The sequence below is a fragment of the Prionailurus bengalensis genome, chromosome A2 (genome assembly GCF_016509475.1).
Source record: "Prionailurus bengalensis isolate Pbe53 chromosome A2, Fcat_Pben_1.1_paternal_pri, whole genome shotgun sequence".
Lineage (NCBI taxonomy): Eukaryota > Metazoa > Chordata > Mammalia > Carnivora > Felidae > Prionailurus > Prionailurus bengalensis.
This window is the reverse complement of record NC_057348.1, coordinates 80,628,279-80,648,229: the sequence shown is the minus strand read 5'-3', so window position 1 is coordinate 80,648,229 and position 19,951 is coordinate 80,628,279. Positions and strand designations below refer to the sequence as shown.

At 42.5% G+C, this 19,951-nt stretch overlaps 1 protein-coding gene across 4 annotated transcripts in view; it reads right to left on the bottom strand.

Annotated features, from left to right (window-relative positions):
• Window positions 1–19,712, bottom strand: part of NAPEPLD (N-acyl phosphatidylethanolamine phospholipase D) — a 46,343-nt gene extending 26,631 nt beyond the window's left edge. Inside the window, exon 1 of one of the 4 annotated variants that reach the window (XM_043588667.1) lies at window positions 19,639–19,712. The gene's annotated coding sequence lies outside the window, so the exon portion shown is untranslated. Of the gene's footprint in view, window positions 1–7,598; window positions 7,645–19,224; window positions 19,585–19,638 lie in introns of those variants that run through there. The other 3 variants (XM_043588668.1, XM_043588669.1, XM_043588670.1) reach the window with 3 other exon arrangements.
• Window positions 19,713–19,951: the final 239 nt, after the last annotated feature.

Below are 19,951 nucleotides of genomic sequence, written 5' to 3'. Positions count from 1 at the left end.
AACATAAACACTAGGATGAACACGTATGCTGAACTAAAACTTTTTCCCAAACCATCTACAGTAAAATAGTCTCTGGCCTGGACAATAATGGGTGTTAAGAAAAGAAACCAGGGCTGACAAAAGCTGAAGCACACACGGTTGGTTGCTCAGCCGCCCGCTGTCTGCTGCAGAGCCCGACTGCTAGGAGAGCCTAACATGCTTTAGATCTGGGGCAACCACCCACCTCTCTCTAGTCCTCAATATTCTCACCTGTAAAATACCTACTTATCTCATGGGGGTTCAAAGGATCAAATGACATTATGTACATAAAGGACTGCCACCCACCAAATGATAATTCTTTTTTCCCTAATCCTGCTAACTGGCCATATACCTAAATTCCTTAAATTCCATCCGAAAGCAAAGAATCTGGGCGAGTTATCTCAGTTCTTCTCAAAGAAGTGCTCTACCTGGGTCATAATTAAGTTCAGGCCCAGGACTTTACAAAGCACTAGGGCAAATACCGTCCATTTGAACCCCAGTACATTTAACAGATGCAAACACACCAAGTTGGGAGACTTTTATTTCCCCAACAGGGTAGTATGTCTAAGAGATGGCAGAGCTGACCTGATGCCACCTGCCCTTTGTGATGAAAATCGGCTTGTGAGATATGTGCATATTTATATAAACACATTTACACATACGTGTATATATACATGTACATATAAATACATACATAATATTGCTACCAACTATGTAATAAATTTTTGGCCCAATGTTTTATTTTTAATGTTTATTTATTTTTGAGAGACAGCGACAGAGCATGAGTGGGGGAGGGGCAGAAAGGGAGAGGGAGACACAGAATCTGAAGCAGGCTCCAGGCTCTGAGCTGTCAGCACAGAGCCCGACACGGGGCTCAAACTCACGATCTCAGATCATGACCTGAGCCAAAGTCAGAAGCTTAACTGACTTAACCACCCAAGTGCCCCATTTTGGCTCATTGTTTTAAACAATTAGAGGATAAGGAGAAAGGAGAAATGGGCCCTCTGACTCAAAAACCACAAAAGCAAAGCCAAAACGGGGTTTTGGGACAACATCCAGCCATCCAATGTGGATGTAAGAAGTAAGGGAGGCTTGTGAGAGCCAACAGTAAAGGTGTGAAGGATGGGATTAGATCTGGGGCCTGGCCCCCCGAATAGCCAAAGTAATTTTGAAGAAGAAGACCAAAGCAGGAGGCATCACAATCCCAGACTTTAGCCTCTATTACAAAGCTGTAATCATCAACACAGCATGGTATTGGCACAAAAACAGACACATAGACCAATGGAATAGAATAGAAACCCTAGAACTAGACCCACAAACATATGGCCAACTCATCTTTGACAAAGCAGGAAAGAACATCCAATGGAAAAAAGACAGCCTCTTTAACAAATGGTGCTGGGAGAACTGGACGGCAACATGCAGAAGGTTGAAACTAGACCACTTTCTCACACCATTCACAAAAATAAACTTAAAATGGATAAAGGACCTGAATGTGAGACAGGAAACCATCAAAACCCTAGAGGAGAAAGCAGGAAAAGACCTCTCTGATCTCAGCCGTAGCAATCTCTTACTCGACACATCCCCAAAGGCAAGGGAATTAAAAGCAAAAATGAACTACTGGGACCTTATGAAGATAAAAAGCTTCTGCACAGCAAAGGAAACAACCAACAAAACTAAAAGGCAACCAACGGAATGGGAAAAGATATTCGCAAATGACATATCGGACAAAGGGCTAGTATCCAAAATCTATAAAGAGCTCACCAAACTCCACACCCGAAAAACAAATAACCCAGTGAAGAAATGGGCAGAAAACATGAATAGACACTTCTCTAAAGAAGCCATCCGGATGGCCAACAGGCACATGAAAAGATGTTCAGCGTCGCTCCTTATCAGGGAAATACAAATCAAAACCACACTCAGGTATCACCTCACACCAGTCAGAGTGGCCAAAATGAACAAATCAGGAGACTATAGATGCTGGAGAGGATGTGGAGAAACAGGAACCCTCTTGCACTGTTGGTGGGAATGCAAACTGGTGCAGCCACTCTGGAAAACAGTGTGGAGCTTCCTCAGAAAATTAAAAATAGACCTACCCTATGACCCAGCAGTAGCACTGCTAGGAATTTACCCAAGGGATACAGGAGTACTGATGCATAGGGGCACTTGTACCCCAATGTTTATAGCAGCACTCTCAACAATAGCCAAATTATGGAAAGAGCCTAAATGTCCATCAACTGATGAATGGATAAAGAAGTTGTGGTTTATATACACAATGGAGTACTACGTGGCAATGAGAAAGAACGAAATATGGCCCTTTGTAGCAACGTGGATGGAACTGGAGAGTGTGATGCTAAGTGAAATAAGCCATACAGAGAAAGACAGATACCATATGGTTTCACTCTTATCTGGATCATGAGAAACTTAACAGAAACCCATGGGGGAGGGGAAGGAAAAAAAAAAAAAGAGGTTAGAGTGGGAGAGAGCCAAAGCATAAGAGACTCTTCAAAACTGAGAACAAATTGAGGGTTGATGGGGGGTGGGAGGGAGGGGAGGGTGAGGGATGGGTATTGAGGAGGGCACCTTTTGGGATGAGCACTGGGTGTTGTATGGAAACCAATTTGACAATAAATTTCATATACTGAAAAAAAAAAAAAAAAAGATCTGGGGCCTGGCCTGAGACGTTAAGGAGGTCTGGCTACACTGTAGGCAATGAAGAAAAACTGAAGGAGGGGCGGCGCCTGGGTGGCTCAGTCAGTTAAGCATCTGACTCTTGATTTCGGCTCAGGTCATGATCTCACGATTTGTGGGACTGAGCCCATGTCAGGCTCTGAGCTAACAGTGTGGAGGCTGCTTGGGATTCTCTCTCTCCCCTCTCTCTCTCCCTCTACCCTGCTTGCTCTCTCAAAATAAATAAATTAAAAAAAAAAAAAAAAAAGAAGGAAAAAGAAAATTGAAGGAGCTTAAAAAGGAGATAACCCACAGCAGGATAAAAACAAAAGGCTGTAGCTAAACACTGGAGCCAGGGAGATAAACTTGTGAGTAGGAATGGGCAGCCCAGAAAATCCAGTAGTAGCAAAGCACGCTGTTACATGTTTGGCACATTTCATTTAAATTAATGCTCCTGGCAAAATTGCAGGGTAGGTAGGATAATCCCCATTTCTAACTGAAACACCAAAAGGTAGAGAGCAGCCCACTCAAAAGATGAGAAGGCAGTGACAGTGAGAAGAGAAAGAACCAAATAAATCCAAGAGATAAGAGGATGAATCAGAAAGACCTGAGTCTCTGAATGGTCCTGAACTTCAGACCATTTGTAAGGCAGGGTGAAGGGTAGGTAAAAAAAAAAAAAAAAAAAAAAAAAAAAAAAAAAGGCGGGGGGGGGGGGGGGGGGGGAAGGAGCAGGATCCAGAATCGACAGCACCAATAACTGAGTAAAGGAATTAGGGGAAAGCTAGTGTTTGGAGTACATAAGAGAAAGTGGAATTATGACCCAGTGAGCTTGAGAAAGGGTTTGAGACAACAGGAAAGAATCCAAGCAGAAGTGCTCACGGACACCAAATGGAAATGATGACCCTGGGACCCAGGTTGCTTTGGGGGTGATAAAAGCGAAGGTAAGAGAACAGAGAGGTTTTCAGGGACCCGGGAGTAAAATGAAAGTGAAAAATGGGTTCACTGATCTGCTTAAACCTGAACAACAAATTTTCTCAAAGTTGTCTTTTCATGTGTCCCCATTTTCTTTCCTCCCATCCACTCAGGTTCTCACCCCAATCAATTCTGTTAATAGTTTTCTAGCAAAAAGCCATCCTCTCTCTACACGCCCTTCACCCCAACGCACACAAAATCCAGTCTTCAGAAATGATATTTTTAAAAGCAAATCTGATAAAAGAAACAAAGCAGGAAAACCTCCAGAAGATTGCCTTGGTTCTCAGAATGAGGGCAAAGGTCGGGAAGATGGTCTATGAAGGTGTTTCTAGCCCTGCCCACACTCTCCCCTACTTCAAACACAAGCCTTAATCTTTCTCAAATGCATCATGTTCCTACCTCGGAGCCACCTATTGCTATCACAGGGCCTTTGAGCATGATTTTTAAAATACTGAGTACTCAGAGATATATCCCCAGGATTATGTACTACCGTGAAAGTGTTCAAGCAACACAAAATGTTGGTGCTATGTTGTTCCATTTCACACTATGCACTGTGAGTGTGAAACGATAAGAAAACCTGAACCATCACAATCTGGACTTGTTCATCTGGAGGAAAAGTACTGGCAGTCCATTCAGTGAACATGCAAAGTGACAAGGTCTATCAACAGGTGCTCCAGTGACAAAGTGAGCCTCGGCCAGTGGAGATGTATGGAGCCTGCCTGAGAGCTGGGTCACGTGAGAAGGCTCCTCATCAAATCTGTCTTCTGGTCACTATGTAGTGGACGGTGACAATCTCACAACGGTCATCTCTAAACACCAAAGATAAAATGATGGGAAAACTAGGACTGAAGATGAGCAGGTTCTACGTACGGCCCTGCCAGTCACTAGCCCTCAGCTTTGCAAACTCAGACAAACCCCTTAACATATCCAGACTGGAGTTTCCTTAATTAAACATAGCAAATCTCCTCATTATTTCTGGTTATAGATCTCTCTCCAAATTTAACAATGTAAGTAAAAATTCAGCCTTGATCTCTGGCCAACAGTAAGTGAAAGGAAATGTGTGAACTCATGAGTTCAAAACTGGGTGAAGTTTACATCATCAGCATTATTTACATTATGCTAATTTTCATCCAATTTTAGGCACCATGAATGAATGGTAAGGTACACTGTTATTTTATGTGCCACTAAGAAAGTAATAATATCAATTATAATGTCACACATCGTATGATATAACCTGCTATCAGTGGTGTTCAAATGTGCATAAAATGTCTGTCTTGACATTGATGAAATACACCAGTTGTTTTTTTTTTAATTTTTTTTTTCAACGTTTTTTATTTATTTTGGGGACAGAGAGAGACCGAGCATGAACGGGGGAGGGGCAGAGAGAGAGGGAGACACAGAATCGGAAACAGGATCCAGGCTCTGAGCCATCAGCCCAGAGCCTGACGCGGGGCTCCAACTCACGGACCGCGAGATAGTGACCTGGCTGAAGTCGGACGCTTAACCGACTGCGCCACCCAGGCGCCCCGAAATACACCAGTTTTTATATGGAAATACAAATTCTGGAAGAGGAGCAAAAACATTAACCTTGGTAATTAAATATAATCAGAACCACAATTAATTTGTGCACCCTCCTTTCCTCTGTGAACAGCTAACTTTGTGACCAATAGCTAAATTTGGACTAAAAAACTAGAATCCAGAAGCAAATTTAAACAAAGCCCTATGACAACTAACATAAAATATAAATGCTCTTCAGGGCGCCTGGGTGGCTCAGTCGGTTGAGCGTCCGACTTCAGCTCAGGTCACGATCTCGCGGTCCGTGAGTTCGAGCCCCGCGTCGGGCTCTGGGCTGATGGCTCAGAGCCTGGAGCCTGTTTCCGATTCTGTGTCTCCCTCTCTCTCTGCCCCTCCCCCATTCATGCTCTGTCTCTCTCTGTCCCATAAATAAATAAACGTTAAAAAAAATTTTTTTAAATATAAATGCTCTTCTTTAAAGAACAATTTGTGGGGAGCCTGGGTGGCTAGTCGGTTGAGCATCCGACTTCGGCTCAAGGTCACAATCTTGCGGTGCATGAGTTCAAGCCCCATGTCAGGCTCTGTGTGGACAGCTCAGAGCCTGGAGCCTACTTCAGATTCTGGGGTCAACCTCTTTCTGTCCCTGCCCCACTCATACTCTGTTCTTACTCTCTCTCAAAAATAAATATTAAAAAAAAAAGAGGCCTCCACGGCTTCATAGTAAAGAATAATGTGTTACAAAAAGGACAACATAAATTCTATCTAGTAATTATCAACTACATTCTCCACATTTCTCTGAAGATTAAGTGCCTACTTAACAGGAGAGGAACTTACCCCAATGTCTCTAACCAAAGAGAGATCTGAACTGTGACATTTAGAGAAGACAAGTGTGCCAAGTACAAATATTTTATTTCAATAACTGCACACATGGGTAAAACGCTTTCAAAAAACAAGAACTCTCTATTTCAAAAGCAAATGTTTTACCCTTTCTTTCTTTGACATTTAAGATTTGCCAGCTGCGTAGAAGTGAATGCATTATCATTTTAAAAACTGAAGAAAAAAATTACATTAGTACAATGTACGTTTGGGATTTCAACATACTCCTAAATCATGACATTGCAAATCATTATTCCTAAAGGTGACATTTAATAAATACTAATTGAGTGACTATCCATTACATACCAACAAAGATGCTGACATTAAATCTGAAAAACATTCAGAACTGTATTTTCGGATATCTAAAAATAACAGGAAATTCACAATTTTATATCTGTGGTCCTATCTATAGTGAAGAAAAGGGTCCTTTTAGTGCAATGCTAGATAACATAGCTAATGAAACTATTTCAATTCACTGAAATGTCTGCAAAGGGCTTCCATAGATTAAATTAAACTGTTTCCATCCTTCACATGCAATACAGGCTTCCCTTGAGACTGGTATTAACCCCCACATGCCTATCGGAGTCTGGTGGGAGGGTAGATATGTCCAAGAGTGAGAAGTACACTGGCTAATGAAAGGGAGAATGTTCTGTGGGAGGTATGTGCACCACATACATTAACAAAGAAATTACCACATTGTTTGTTTTCTATGACTTTCTTTTACTCACTTTGTTGACTTAACAACCAGTTTCACTAAAAAGCTAAGAAAGCAAAGCAAATAACTTAGTATACAATACCTGGGAGCACACTAAAACAAGTTATGACAACTTTTACTAACAGAATATATATGTGCATACATGTGTCCATTTAGATAGATGTATATATAGGATAAATCTATATATCACACCAAATAATTTACCTTCACACAAGTGAAAAGAACATTAGTTGGGAGTATAAAAGGACTCCAGTTTTACCACTAACTACAGAGATATTAGCACAGGTAAAGTAACCTAACCTCTCTAAACGTGGGCTTCAGCACCTATTAAAGAGAACTCTTAAATATCCCCTTGAAGGACAGTAATGAGAAGCAATGACGTCATGGAGCAGTATCTCCAACCACTATCCAAATACAAATTGTTACATTCAGTAGAAAAGTAAATCATGTGATAACTAGAAACTTTTGATCCAATTGTTTTTCAAAATGAAAAATAACACTTCAGAATTCTAGATAGATTTAAAAAGAGTCCTAAAATTTTTCTTTCCTTAAAAACTTTATGTTGGGGCGCCTGGGTGGCGCAGTCGGTTAAGCGTCCGACATCAGCCAGGTCACGATCTCACGGTCCGTGAGTTCGAGCCCCGCGTCAGGCTCTGGGCTGATGGCTCAGAGCCTGGAGCCTGTTTCCAATTCTGTGTCTCCCTCTCTCTCTGCCCCTCCCCCGTTCATGCTCTGTCTCTCTCTGTCCCAAAAATAAATAAAAAACGTTGAAAAAAAAAATTTAAAAAAAAAAAAAAAAAAAACTTTATGTTAAAAAAAAGTATTTGGGGGGCACCTGGATGGTTAAGTCAGGCATCCAACCCTTGATCTCAGCTCAGGTCTTGATCTCAGGGTTGCGCGTTCAAGCCCCCAAACGGGCTCTATGCTGGGCGTGGAAACTACCTTAAAAAAAAAAAAAAAAGTATTTTTATAAAAAGTCTAAGTTTCCTTACCCTTTATAATAATCAAAGTATTGGGGCGCCTGGGTGGCGCAGTCGGTTAAGCGTCCGACTTCAGCCAGGTCACGATCTCACGGTCCGTGAGTTGGAGCCCCACGTCGGGCTCTGGGCTGATGGCTCAGAGCCTGGAGCCTGTTTCCAATTCTGTGTCTCCCTCTCTCTCTGCCCCTCCCCCGTTCATGCTCTGTCTCTGTCTCTCTCTGTCCCAAAAATAAATAAAAAACGTTGAAAAAAAAATTTTTTTTAAATAAAAAAATAAAATAAAGTATTGTGTTTAAAAAAAACTTCAAATCTGTCTTATAAAGTGTTCATCTAATTATAGACAGAAAAGTTACTTCAATACTTCAACAAATGATAAAGTTAATTCATACATCAGGATCCACAGAATGGAGGCTGCCCAGGTGGCCTGGCCCACAAATCTAAACTCAAGTCAGCCTGCACTTACAGGAAACCCATCAGGGAATCCTAACACACATCAGCCACAATCCTCCAACTCAGCTTAGCTAGCTTACCTTACCCTAAAAACAGGACCTGCTAGCCTTGTAAGAAAATCCCGACCTCCTTCCCAATCACGCACTATTTCCACATCACCTCTTCTGTGCCCTATAAAATGGACTACTGCAAAAAATGTCTCAGAAAGAGTGCTCCACGACTCCTGAAGCACTGTACTCCCCAGATCCATGGATTTTTTTCTTCCCTTAAAGACACTGAATTTGCTATGAAATTGTGTTATTTTTGTCATTTGACACAAGTAATTCACAAAGAAATTCTACCTTAACAAAAGCACCGAGACTCAGAACAAACAATTTTGAGACGAATGAGTGTGGAACACACCTGACTCTCCGGGGTACAAAGTAGAGAACGTGTTCTCCCTTCAAAACCAGTCAAGGACAACAAATGTTCTTGATCACAGAACACCAAAGGCTCTGAAAATCTTTGCTATTTGAGACAATTCAAAATACTGAACTAAAAGTCATTTCACAAGCTATTAAAAGATTTTAAGTCACTAAAATATGCACACTATAGGTGTCTCCTCTACAAGAAATTTTTTCCAATATGTAAATAAGAAAGCAAATGGTTTTTTAATGTTTATTTATTTTGAGAGAGAGTGAGGGAGAGAGAGAACCCCAAGTAGGCTCCACGATGTCAGCACGAAGCCCAACGCAGGGCTCAATTCCATGAACTGTGAGATCATGACCTGAGCCAAATAAAGAGTGGGACGCTTAACCAACAGAGGCACCCAGGCACCCCTCTAATAAATATTTTAAAAAGAGAAAAAGACGCTTGCTCACATGCTCTCTCTCAAAAAAAACTTAAAAAAAAATGTATTAGAAAGCAAAGTTTTGATTAGAATTAGAAACAATAAACAAGGTGAGAATTAGAAACAATAAACAAGGCAGCTTAAGACCAAAGCCCATTTTATTTTTTTTAACGTTTATTTTTGTGAGAGAGAGAGCAAGAGAGACAGAGAGTGGGGGGGGGGGAGGGGCAGAGATAAAGGGGGACAGAGGATCCCAAGCAGGCTCCATGCTGACAGCAGAGAGTCTGATGCGGGGCTCGAGCCATGAGAGCATGACCTGAGCCGAAGTTGGACACTTAACAGACTGAGCCACCCAGGCACCCCAAGACTATAAGCCCATTTTAAAATACCACCTACAGGGGCGCCTGGGTGGCTCAGTCAGATGGGAGTCTGACTTCGTCTCAGGTCACGATCTCACAGCTGTTGAGTTAGAGCCCCGCATCGGGCTCTGTACGGACAGCTCAGAGCCTGGAGCCTGCTTCAGATTCTGTCTTCTCTCTCTCCGCCCCTCCCCTGCTCACACTCTGTCTGTCTCTCCTTCAAAAATAAATAAACATTAAAAAAATTAAAATACCACCTACAGTAACACAACTGGAATCCTTAGGATAATCATACTAAAACGGCATGTTATGGCAAATTGAGAAAGCATGCATAAAGAGGTATATTTAATGAAACGACACGGTTATCACTTCAATTTCTTAAAAATAACGCAAATAAGTGCAGTCATCTGTTATAGTCAGTAATACCTGTATGATATAATTACTTAATTGAAAAGGTTGGGGCTGGTGGGGAGGAAAGACTAACTTGATGGTTAAGAAACTAAGAAGTATATCCTAAATCTGTTATATGACCTTAAGTGCTCATTTACTGTTCCTTAAGCCAAGATTTGAACAAAAATATTCTTTCAAATGTGGCCTCTCTCCTGTCTCTCTCTCCATCAATTATGCAAAAAGAAAGCTTTTTGTTTTTTAAAGTATAACCCATAAAGAACAGGAATGGAGAAACTGGTCTTCATAGCTCCTGGATAGAAAGGAAGGGGACTGAGGGGGAAAGCACTCTCTTTTACTTCTGACTTCAGTTCTGGTTCCAGCTTTTACTGTACTGAGCTTTCTTGACTTACAACAGGGTGAATCCCGATAAACCCATCCTGAAGCTGGAACTAATTCAGATCAAAAATGCATCCAACACACCTAACCTACCCAACATCACAGGCCTACCTTGCATGTGCTCAGAACACTTAGTCAGTCTACAGCTGGGCTACATCATGTAACACAAAGCCGGTTTTGGAATAAAGGGCTGAACAGCTCATGTATTTATTGACTACTTAAAGTGAAAACAGAACGGTCGTGTGAGGACAAAATGGCTCTAAGTGTGTCGACTGTCCACCCTTGTGATCATAGGCCTGACTGGGAGCCTGGGTACTGCCAGGATCGTACCATGAACATTACCTTGGAACAGTTCAAAACTCAAAGTGTGGTTTCTACTGAATATGTATGGCTTTTGCATCACATGAAGTTGAAAAACCAAAAGTCAAACCATAGTAAGTCGAGACTGCACTGAATTGTGTAACATTTATTTTTTCTTTTTTAAAGTTTATTTATTCTGAGAGAGCAAGTGAGAGAGAGCAGAGGAGGAGCAGAGAGGAGGAGGAGCAGAGAGAAGGAGAGAGAAAATCCCAAGCAGGCTCCATGACACCAGAGAGGAGCCCCGACTCAGGGCTCGAACTCACGAACCAGATCATGACCTGAGCCAAGATCAACAGTCAGACGTTTAACTGGCCGAGCCACCCAGGCACCCCTGAATTCTTTAACACTTAAAAAGTCACTATCATTGAGATTCACTTTCTCCATCTGTAAAATGAGAGGCCTGGGTCACACCTGTAAGGCCCCTTCCACCTCCCTGATTCTAACAGCCGGTGGCTGCACCAGAGAGCCTGCTCAAAGCCACAAAAGAGCTGTCCCCTCTAGCGTGGCTACTCCCAAGCCACGTGCCCCTCCCAAGTTCTCCTCCCTGGTAGGAGGTTCCCCTCTAAAGTTAGCTCAGATGCAGCCACCTTCCCAGGCTGGGTCAACAAGGAATAAGCACAGCATTTTTCATCTGAGAACAGCAAGGTTAGCTCCTTGGAGAAAGTGTAGTTTCATGGGTTTATCAAGCAGACCAGGAGATTATTTAGAGCTTAAAATCTTTCAGGAGAGATTTCACAACAAATCTGATAATCAAACAGCCATTAGATTTCCAACCTTATTATAAGATTTCAGATATAATTTGTAAGGGCCTATATACTTAAATCATTCTCAGAGTCATTTACCAAACATGGTGTGAATGTCTACTATGTCTAAATTCTAGCTTTCCAGGTATGGTGGACAATACAAGCCTCTGACCTCCAAGCATTCAGAATCCTTTAGGGGGGGAAAAAACATCATAAGCAACCATATAGATTTTGGAGAAACAGGTTTACAGAAGTGTCAGCTATGAACACCGAAAACTGTAGTTTTTAGTATAAGGCATTTCCATAAGAACTGGCCCAAATTCAACTGGTAAGGAATACTTTTCCCTATATGCCACGTGGTTCACACAGGAAGTTCTGTGACCCCAGGATCAGGGATGCCAAAGATGCAGATAAAAAGGTTAATGACAAAAACCAAACCACTAGTGGGGGTTTTTACAAGGAGGCAAGGCCCAGGGCACTACTGAGGTCAGACCCTGTTCAGCCCTTCTCCTGACAGTATAACATCAGGTTCAAAGTGGCATCATATGACATCCCCGAGAGGTCAACTAATAGAATCAAGTTCAAAGGAACTTTGAAATTCTGTAAGTTCAACCCAGTATATTTTCAGAATACTAGGAAGTAGGTAGTAAATTATAAAAGCACATAAAAAATGGATATAATTAAAATATACTTGGGGTGCCTGGGTGGCTCAGTCGGTTAAGCATCCAACTTTGGCTCAGTCATGATCTCACAGCTCGTGGGTTCGAGCCCCGCGTCGGGCTCTGTGCTGACAGCTCAGAGCCTGGAGCCTGCTTTGGATTCTGTGTCTCCCTCTCTCTCTGCCCCTCCTCCGCTCATGCTCTGTCTCTCTCTCCCTCTCTCTCAAAAATAAACATTAAAAAAAAGTTTTAAATTAAATATACATGCATCAGTTACCAGGAAAAACCACATTACTAGGAGAAGGAACATAAAAAATTTAAAACATTTTAAAATAAATACTTCCTAGTTTGTCATCTCTGAGTCTTACAGTTTCCTTGTCTGGTGCCCATTCACTGTGATACTGGACAAAATGTACATAAACCGTAGCCTAGTGTCTGGCACACAATAAGCCCTCAATAATGGTAAGCCACTATCTTATTATATTCTAAGCACTTTAGTGGAATACATATTCGATTTTTAAATTTCTGCACTTATAAGATATGACAGCAGAGAGTAATGGCATGAATAAACTGAAATGAAACTCTGGAATGTGTTTTTGTTCTTATATTTGAGTAAAAACAAGTCCCGGTCTTCCTGGAATTCATACAACTCAGGACAAAAATGAAACCATGGTTCTCCAAAGGATTCCTATGCAATCCCATAGCCCCTTATGGCCTCAGCAACTCTCTGGATTTACCAGAAGACTTTTCATAAACCTTGAATAGTGTCCTAGCTCTGAAAATAATAATCCTCTCCACCCTCACCCTCCTATCTCTCTTTCCTGCCCCCAGGGAGAAAAATGTGCAAACTCATAATACTAACAGTGGCCACATCTACAATCAGCACCTTCCCCAGAGCTTGAGCCCCATTTACGAGAATTCTTTGGCTCAAAGGACTTCCCACCAGAGGAGCCCGTAAAATAAGCAAGCATGGCCAACTTTGGCTCAATGTCCCCCAAAGCAATTCAGCGTCTTGTATCTCTTACCCAAGTGATGACTAATCTCAGTGCTCTGCCACGTCCCCTTCTGGTGGTCAAAACAGGTTATTAAGAAAGGATGTGATCTCCAGTATAACTGATAGAGAGGAGTCCCACGTTGTTACCTAAGTATTTCCAAGCCACCTGAGTACAAAGCCTTCACCCTGGGATTCTCAAGGCTGGCTACACATCAGAATTACCTATGAAGGCTGTTAAACTATACCTGAGTTGGGGCACCCGGGTGGCTCAGTCAGCTGGGCATCTGACTTTGGCTCTGGTCATGATCTCACAGCTCATGAATTTGAGCCCCACGTTGGGCTCTGTGCTGACAGCTTGGAGCCTGGAGCCTGCTTCGGATTCTGTCTCCCTCTCTCTCTGCCCCTCCCCCACTTGTGCTCTCTCTCTTAAATATAAATAAACATTTAAAACAAATTTAAACTATACTTGAAGCTACTGAATCAAAATGTCAGGTGGGAGTTCCCCAGATAGTTTTTAAAAACTCTGTGGGTGATTCCAATATAGGCAGGGTTCAGAACTGCTGCTTTGAATTAGTCATTGGCATAGAGGTAGGACAGGCATCTAAGAAGGACCAAAGGGACTTTCTGACACCCCTGAATTTATGCTAGCCTAGCAACTGCCAACAATAAAGCCTACTCTTCCTCCCTGTCCCACACTACAAGTGGGGGAGGGGGGGCACATAATCCCCAAGATGACCACACAGCACGAGGACAGGGAAGACCACAATGCTAAGGACAAAGGTTGATAGCTCACAGACTTGTATTCAGTCCAGTTGGGTCACAAATTTGACTCTGTGCTCCCAGGAGACCAAACCAAAAGAAAACACAGTCAGTGGTGATTCACATTGCCTACTGTAACCCAAAGTAGCCTACACATAAGGAGTGCCCAATATTTATTGAATGAATAAATGAAGAACCGGAGTTTAATTGCCTAATTACTCTTCACTAGGACAGAGTTAATTGTTTTTGAAAACAAAATTATAAAATCAAAATTATAGGAGAAGCAAAAGTAACCAAAGGACAGTGAAACAAAAAGCCAACAGAGGGCATTCCCACTACTAATTACAGAAAGAAAAACTGAAAAATCCCAGGGAATTCCTGAGGTCTTGAGTTCTATGCTGGTAAAGTTGTGACCTAGCGGTAAAGACTAGAAGATGCCTACCATAAATCTAGTCCCCTCCCCCTCTTTCTCTTCAGTAACAGAGCCTCAGTTTCACTTGTGGTTACTAGCTCTGCACCACCTAAATGACTACCTTTCCCACCTTTCCAACTAGGGATCAGCCATATTGACGACATTTTGTGATTCAAGCAAAAAGAAGTCTCACGTGATGCTCTGGGAGTCTCCCTAAGGGAAAGGGAGACATTCTTTTTGATTCTTCCTACATCTTGCTGGCTGGAGCCACTGTGAGCCATGAATATGAGGGCGATTCCTGGGAATGGCACAGAGGTCTAAAATGACTTCGGGGGCCCCCCATAACAAGTCTGGACTTTCCAACTCTAGGCCTCCCCAAACGAATCCCAACTGAGACAATAACCATAGCTGCAAAGTTCAGGGAAGCTGTGAAAACACAATCCTTCGTAATACAACCTTCCTAATCCAAACGTGGGTACCCCGAGCAGCAGACATGACCGCTACTGTTTTTCGCTGTACTATGTGCACTTACTATGTGCCACTTTAAATGTATTCGTTATCGTGTACGATCCTCACAACATTCCCAGGGGGCAGATATTATCCTTATGTGAAAGGTGATGTCACAAAAGGTTTACAGAGTTTAACAGTTTGCATAAAGTGAAAAAGCTGGTTAACAGCTAGACCTGGAGATCCAACCCAAGTTGAGTCAGATTCCAAAGTCCATGCTCTTTCCACTCATCATGCTGGATCTGCAAGGAAAATCCAATAAATTTATCTAGAACAGATACCAGTTTCAAAGTTAGCAACCTATAGCTAACAGTTAAAGGCTCACAGGCTAGCCTTTTTTTGCTTTCAACATTGTCCTTTTCTGTCCCTTTCAAAGTCAAAAGCACTTAGTCGTTCCCTGATAAGTTCCCTTATAAATATAACTGCCCTTTTAATTTTACAGGGAGAGGATTTCAAATGATGTGACCCATTTAATTACTGAACTGTTCTCATTTAAAGTTACACTGTGTGGGCGCCTGGGTGGCTCAGTCAGTTAACCGTCTGACTTTGGCTCAGGTCATGATCTCACAGCTTTTGGGTTAGAGCCCCACGTCGGGCTCTGTGCTGACAGCTCAGAGCCTGGAGCCTGCTTGGGATTCTGTGTCTCCCTCTCTCTCTGCCCCTCCCCCCCCCAAAATGAACAAACATTAAAAAATATTTTTTAAATATATAAAGTTACACTGTGAAGAACAACAAATAATGAATTCTTTTTATATAGTTCTATACTTCAGCCATATAAACAGAAACTACACGAGGCCTTGAAGAGCTTTTCCTTGCCTTGAAAAGATGTCTTTGAGTCCATCCAGCATATAACCACCTAGCATCTTACCCTTCCAACCAAGAAGAATTGTTAATCAAGTTCCATGAAGACACCTTCAGGCATGGGGATCAATGTATCTAGTGTGCCCAGGGCTTTCCCAGTTTCAGCATGGAGAGTCCTACATCCTGAACTTCCTCAGTCCCAAGAAAACCTGGAGGAATAGTTACTCTACGGCCTCGGGGTACCATATAAATGCATAGTTAGGTCTTCAATAAGAGTTGCTAAAATGTGAGCAGTTGGGGCGCCTGGGTGGCTCAGTCAGTTAAGCGTCCAACTTCAGCTCAGGTCATGATCTCGCGGTTTGTGAGTTCGAGCCTGGCGTCGGGCTCTGTGCTGACAGCTCGGAGCCTGGAGCCTGCTTCGGATTCTGTGTCTCCTTCTCTCTCTGCCCCTCCCTACTTGTGCTCTGTCTCTATCAAAAATAAATAAAACTAAAATGTGAGCAGTTTATAGTAAATTGGAGATGACCATTATTATAAAATATGATATTAATATATTTAGGCAGCTAAGCAAAAAGGAATTACAAAGGTCTACATATTCATGCTTAACCAAGAGAATATTGCTGACAACATCAAAAGGCTGTCAAACTCTTCATTGTGATTTATTCAAACATGTCTACCAGCATTCATATTTGCCAGTTAAAAAAACAAGCTGAGAACAGCACATATACAACATGTGTATACAACGAACAGTTCATCTACACATAAAATTGAGATACTATACGGGCAAAGAATGACAGAGGAATCAACTTCCATCCAAGAATGTTAAAGTACCTCATCTCTGTGAAATGGTGAAGCCTAATTTTGAAGTTTTGGCTTTGTGGTTATCATGATTGGCTAAAAACTCTTGCAAGAGTAGAAACAGGAAATCTGTAAATTAAACACGAGGTACACACTTCAGTCCTTTCTAACTTGAACATTCCATGACTCAAGTTCATCACTGTGTGAACCCCTTTACTTTACAGGTGAAGCGAGTCAGGCTGGAGAGTTACATGACATTCAGAGGCTCCAGCTCTGCCTGGTGATAGAACCTGGACTACTTATGAGCCATGCTCTCATCGTAATTATATTTAACAACACTTGGATCAGAAGAGCAATGATCAGAATAAAAAGATAAAGGACACACTTCACCTCATGCAGGATATTTTACTTAGTTTAGCTCATAAACAGATAAATGGGCCTTAAGTTTTTTTAAAAGGGAGTCTAGAAACTTTTCAACTGTCCTTAGTTACTTCAACCATATAATAGCACCATATTCTGAATAAACGCACAGTACTTCTTTTCACAAACTCTCCAAACAAGCCAAAGGAATGAACACAGTAACTTAAAAAGAGAACAAACATCTTTGTAGTTTGAAGAACTACAGAAAACTTTCCAAACCAATTACTGCGTGTTGTCCAGATGTCCTAGCATCAGAGTCTTGTAAGCAAAGCAAACAAGCATCTGACCAGGGTAAGGTGTGTCAGGAACAATCAGGAAGCTTGGTGTTTCTTTATTCTGACAACTTTACTTTCAGAAATAAGAGAGATTTCAGAAGAGCATAGAGGTGTACGGGCACTTCCTTTCGGTCAACGTGTTACTATTCCTTAATCTGGGGAGACCCCCAAATAAGATAAACATGAAAATCTGCTGCCTTCAAGGGAAAAAATGGATTGTTTTATGTAACAGGTACATACGGAGTTATTTCTCAATCACACTTGTGAATTTATGCTGATCCATCTATAAGCCAGTCCTGGGCCTCTTTAACCAGTGATACTGACCATTCACAAACAATAGGTGTAGGGGTACAATCTGTGGCTGTGACGCTGACCAGAGCTTGCTGAGCAACACCACTCTACCTTGGCTTCATTAGCACACCTTTCTGACAAGAGGCAGCAGTCGATACTACTACAGAAGGCCAGAGCTGCTGTGCTAAGGGACCTTGGGAAACCACTAAAACTTCCCAGCTCTCAGTTTCCTGTTTGCATCATCTGTAGAACGACGTTAATAATTTCACACACTGTAGGTCTATTAAGTTAAACTGAAAATACATAAATACATGAAAGGGCTTTGTAAGTCACAGTTATAATACTTCTAATACATTATTTAACCACCTGAGTTGGCAAAAGACTATTTCTGACATAACCAAACCGACCCTGGGGTCATAGGAGTTCATACATAATCTATCACAAAAGTCTGTTAGTAAAATATTTAAATACACAATAAATAGTTGTAAATTCAAAAGACAAGTCCAGCAAAGCACTAACTATAAAGAGATAGGCAGGCAGAGATAGGTAGAATTCTTCAGTATTCTAGCAGTTAGAATGGTTTATTACTTGGGCCTTATGCTAGAAATCACGAGGGATTTTTCTTTAATGCCAATTTTACACATGCTCTCACAGGCCTTCAGCATAAAGATGCTCGCTCATTAACCATTACTTATGTGCGAATATGGCTCCCAAATACTTCTTCAATGCTAACACTTTTTACTTGTGTGCTTTTCAATCTAAAATGCCAGATCAACACAGCCTCCCAGCTATAGCCATATCTTATTTACATAAAGAGTAGAATGGCATGGAAAAACCCACCACATCCACAGCCATCTACCACTACAAAGAAAAAGCAGAATGAAACACCAAAATCAAAGGCAAATAGTATTTTTCCCAACAGACACAAAATGTTCCCCCTCAGTTTCCCAAACTCACAAACACCGAAGGAACATAAATAATACCGTTTTCAAACATGAGGATGACTCTATCAACTAAAACATAACCAAAACCCTACGATGGAATGCTTACATTAAAAGGTCCTTCATACAATTATCCTTGCACTACTTTAAAAATTAAGTTTTGCAATACGAAATCGGTACAACTTAACTTGGAATTGTGAGTGAAAACAAGGCATGAGAAATACATTAAGTATCTTTCCTCTTTTGGAGACTTACCGAAATTCTTGCAGCAGGAAAGCCTGCAGAATGTAACAAAAAATTTCTGAAAATTGGGACTATATTTTCAGTTAACCCAAAACAGTCTTAAGTGAAGTCAATCTCTCTTAAATACACTTGCCCTAATTTCCGTCACAGACCTGATGTTTTCTTGCAACAACATCAAACTATTGTGGGATATGGGTAATCTTTTGCTTTTAAAGATTACATAATTTCTTCCTAAATGGTATTGATGTCCGAGGCTAAATCAAAAACACCAAAATAGAAATAGAAATGCTAGATATCCACTTTTAAAGAGATTGAAACTGTTTAATTTTCAGAGAGTTGTATCTCAGGAGTGACTCTCTCAATAAATTACTCAGAATTATCAAATAGCAAACACTTCATGCTCAGCCCAAGTAAAGGAGGTGAGTCATATAACAGTAAAGGCAAGAACAAGAACTAAATGACTTTTTAAAGGTTAACTTTTCTCATTCTCTTAATATTCTCCAGGTTCGGTTGCCGGGTTGATATCAGATCGTAGCCCGAGGAAGCATATTTATCTCAACTATCAGCGCCCCAGCGAGTTCTATCCCGGGGGGGGGGGGGGCCGCCCGCAATAATACCCAACTTAAGAAACAACCACAGAACACAAAACTCAGAAAGCACCAGCTTCCACCACCCCACCCCACCTTGCTCCTTTCTTCTGCTATTCCATTCGTGGTTCATTTTCAAGACAAAAGCAAAGAAACCTGTTGGAATGAAGTTTTCAAAGATAAATACCCTATATGAGGCAGAAATAAGTTGCTCTAAGAATGCTGTCGACCCATTCATTTACATACAGCCACAGAAAATACACCCACATGTATTTCGATCAGCGAAGATGTGACCTGGTGATTTGAAGAGAAGATGGGATCTAAAACAAGTCCCAGAGACGGCTACTTTCCCAAGAGAAAAAAAAAATAATGTGGCTCTTCACCCAGGCAGCTTCAGAGACGCGGGCTCCGCAACTCTAGAGGTGCAGAAATTCAAACGAACGCCTGCCGCTCACAAGTACAGCATCTCCAGGACGAGGCAGGGCTCGGCACCGGTAATCCCACCCACTGCGCGCTCCACTTCGCCGAGCAGTCCAAACGGCCCCAGGCCGGGGTGTGCTGGCTGCCCCACCCAGAGGCCGAGGGGGAAGCGAGCCGCGAAAAAGATACGCGGGCGGGAGAGCGAGCGGGAGCGCGGAGCTCCGGGAGCTACAGCTCGAGGCGGCAGGGGGGCGGGCTCACCTGGCGCAGGGGGCGGCTGGGCGCGCGCGCCGCCGCCGCTGCCGCTGCTCCAGGGCTGCGGGCCACAGCGCCCCCGGGCGCAGCACCCCCGCGCGGAGGGAGGGGCCGCGGCGGCCGGCGCCCGGGTTCCGCCGCCCTCGGCCCCGGCGCGCCGGCTCCGCCGAGGGCGCCAACAGCTGCAGGCAGCGCCTCAGCGCTCGTCGCCTCGCCATCCCGGGGGCGAGCTGTACCCACAGGCCGAAGCGAAGTTCACTCCACGTGGGCTGCTCACTCACTGGTTGTGACCTTCGAATCTGGCAGCTCTGCCAGCGGT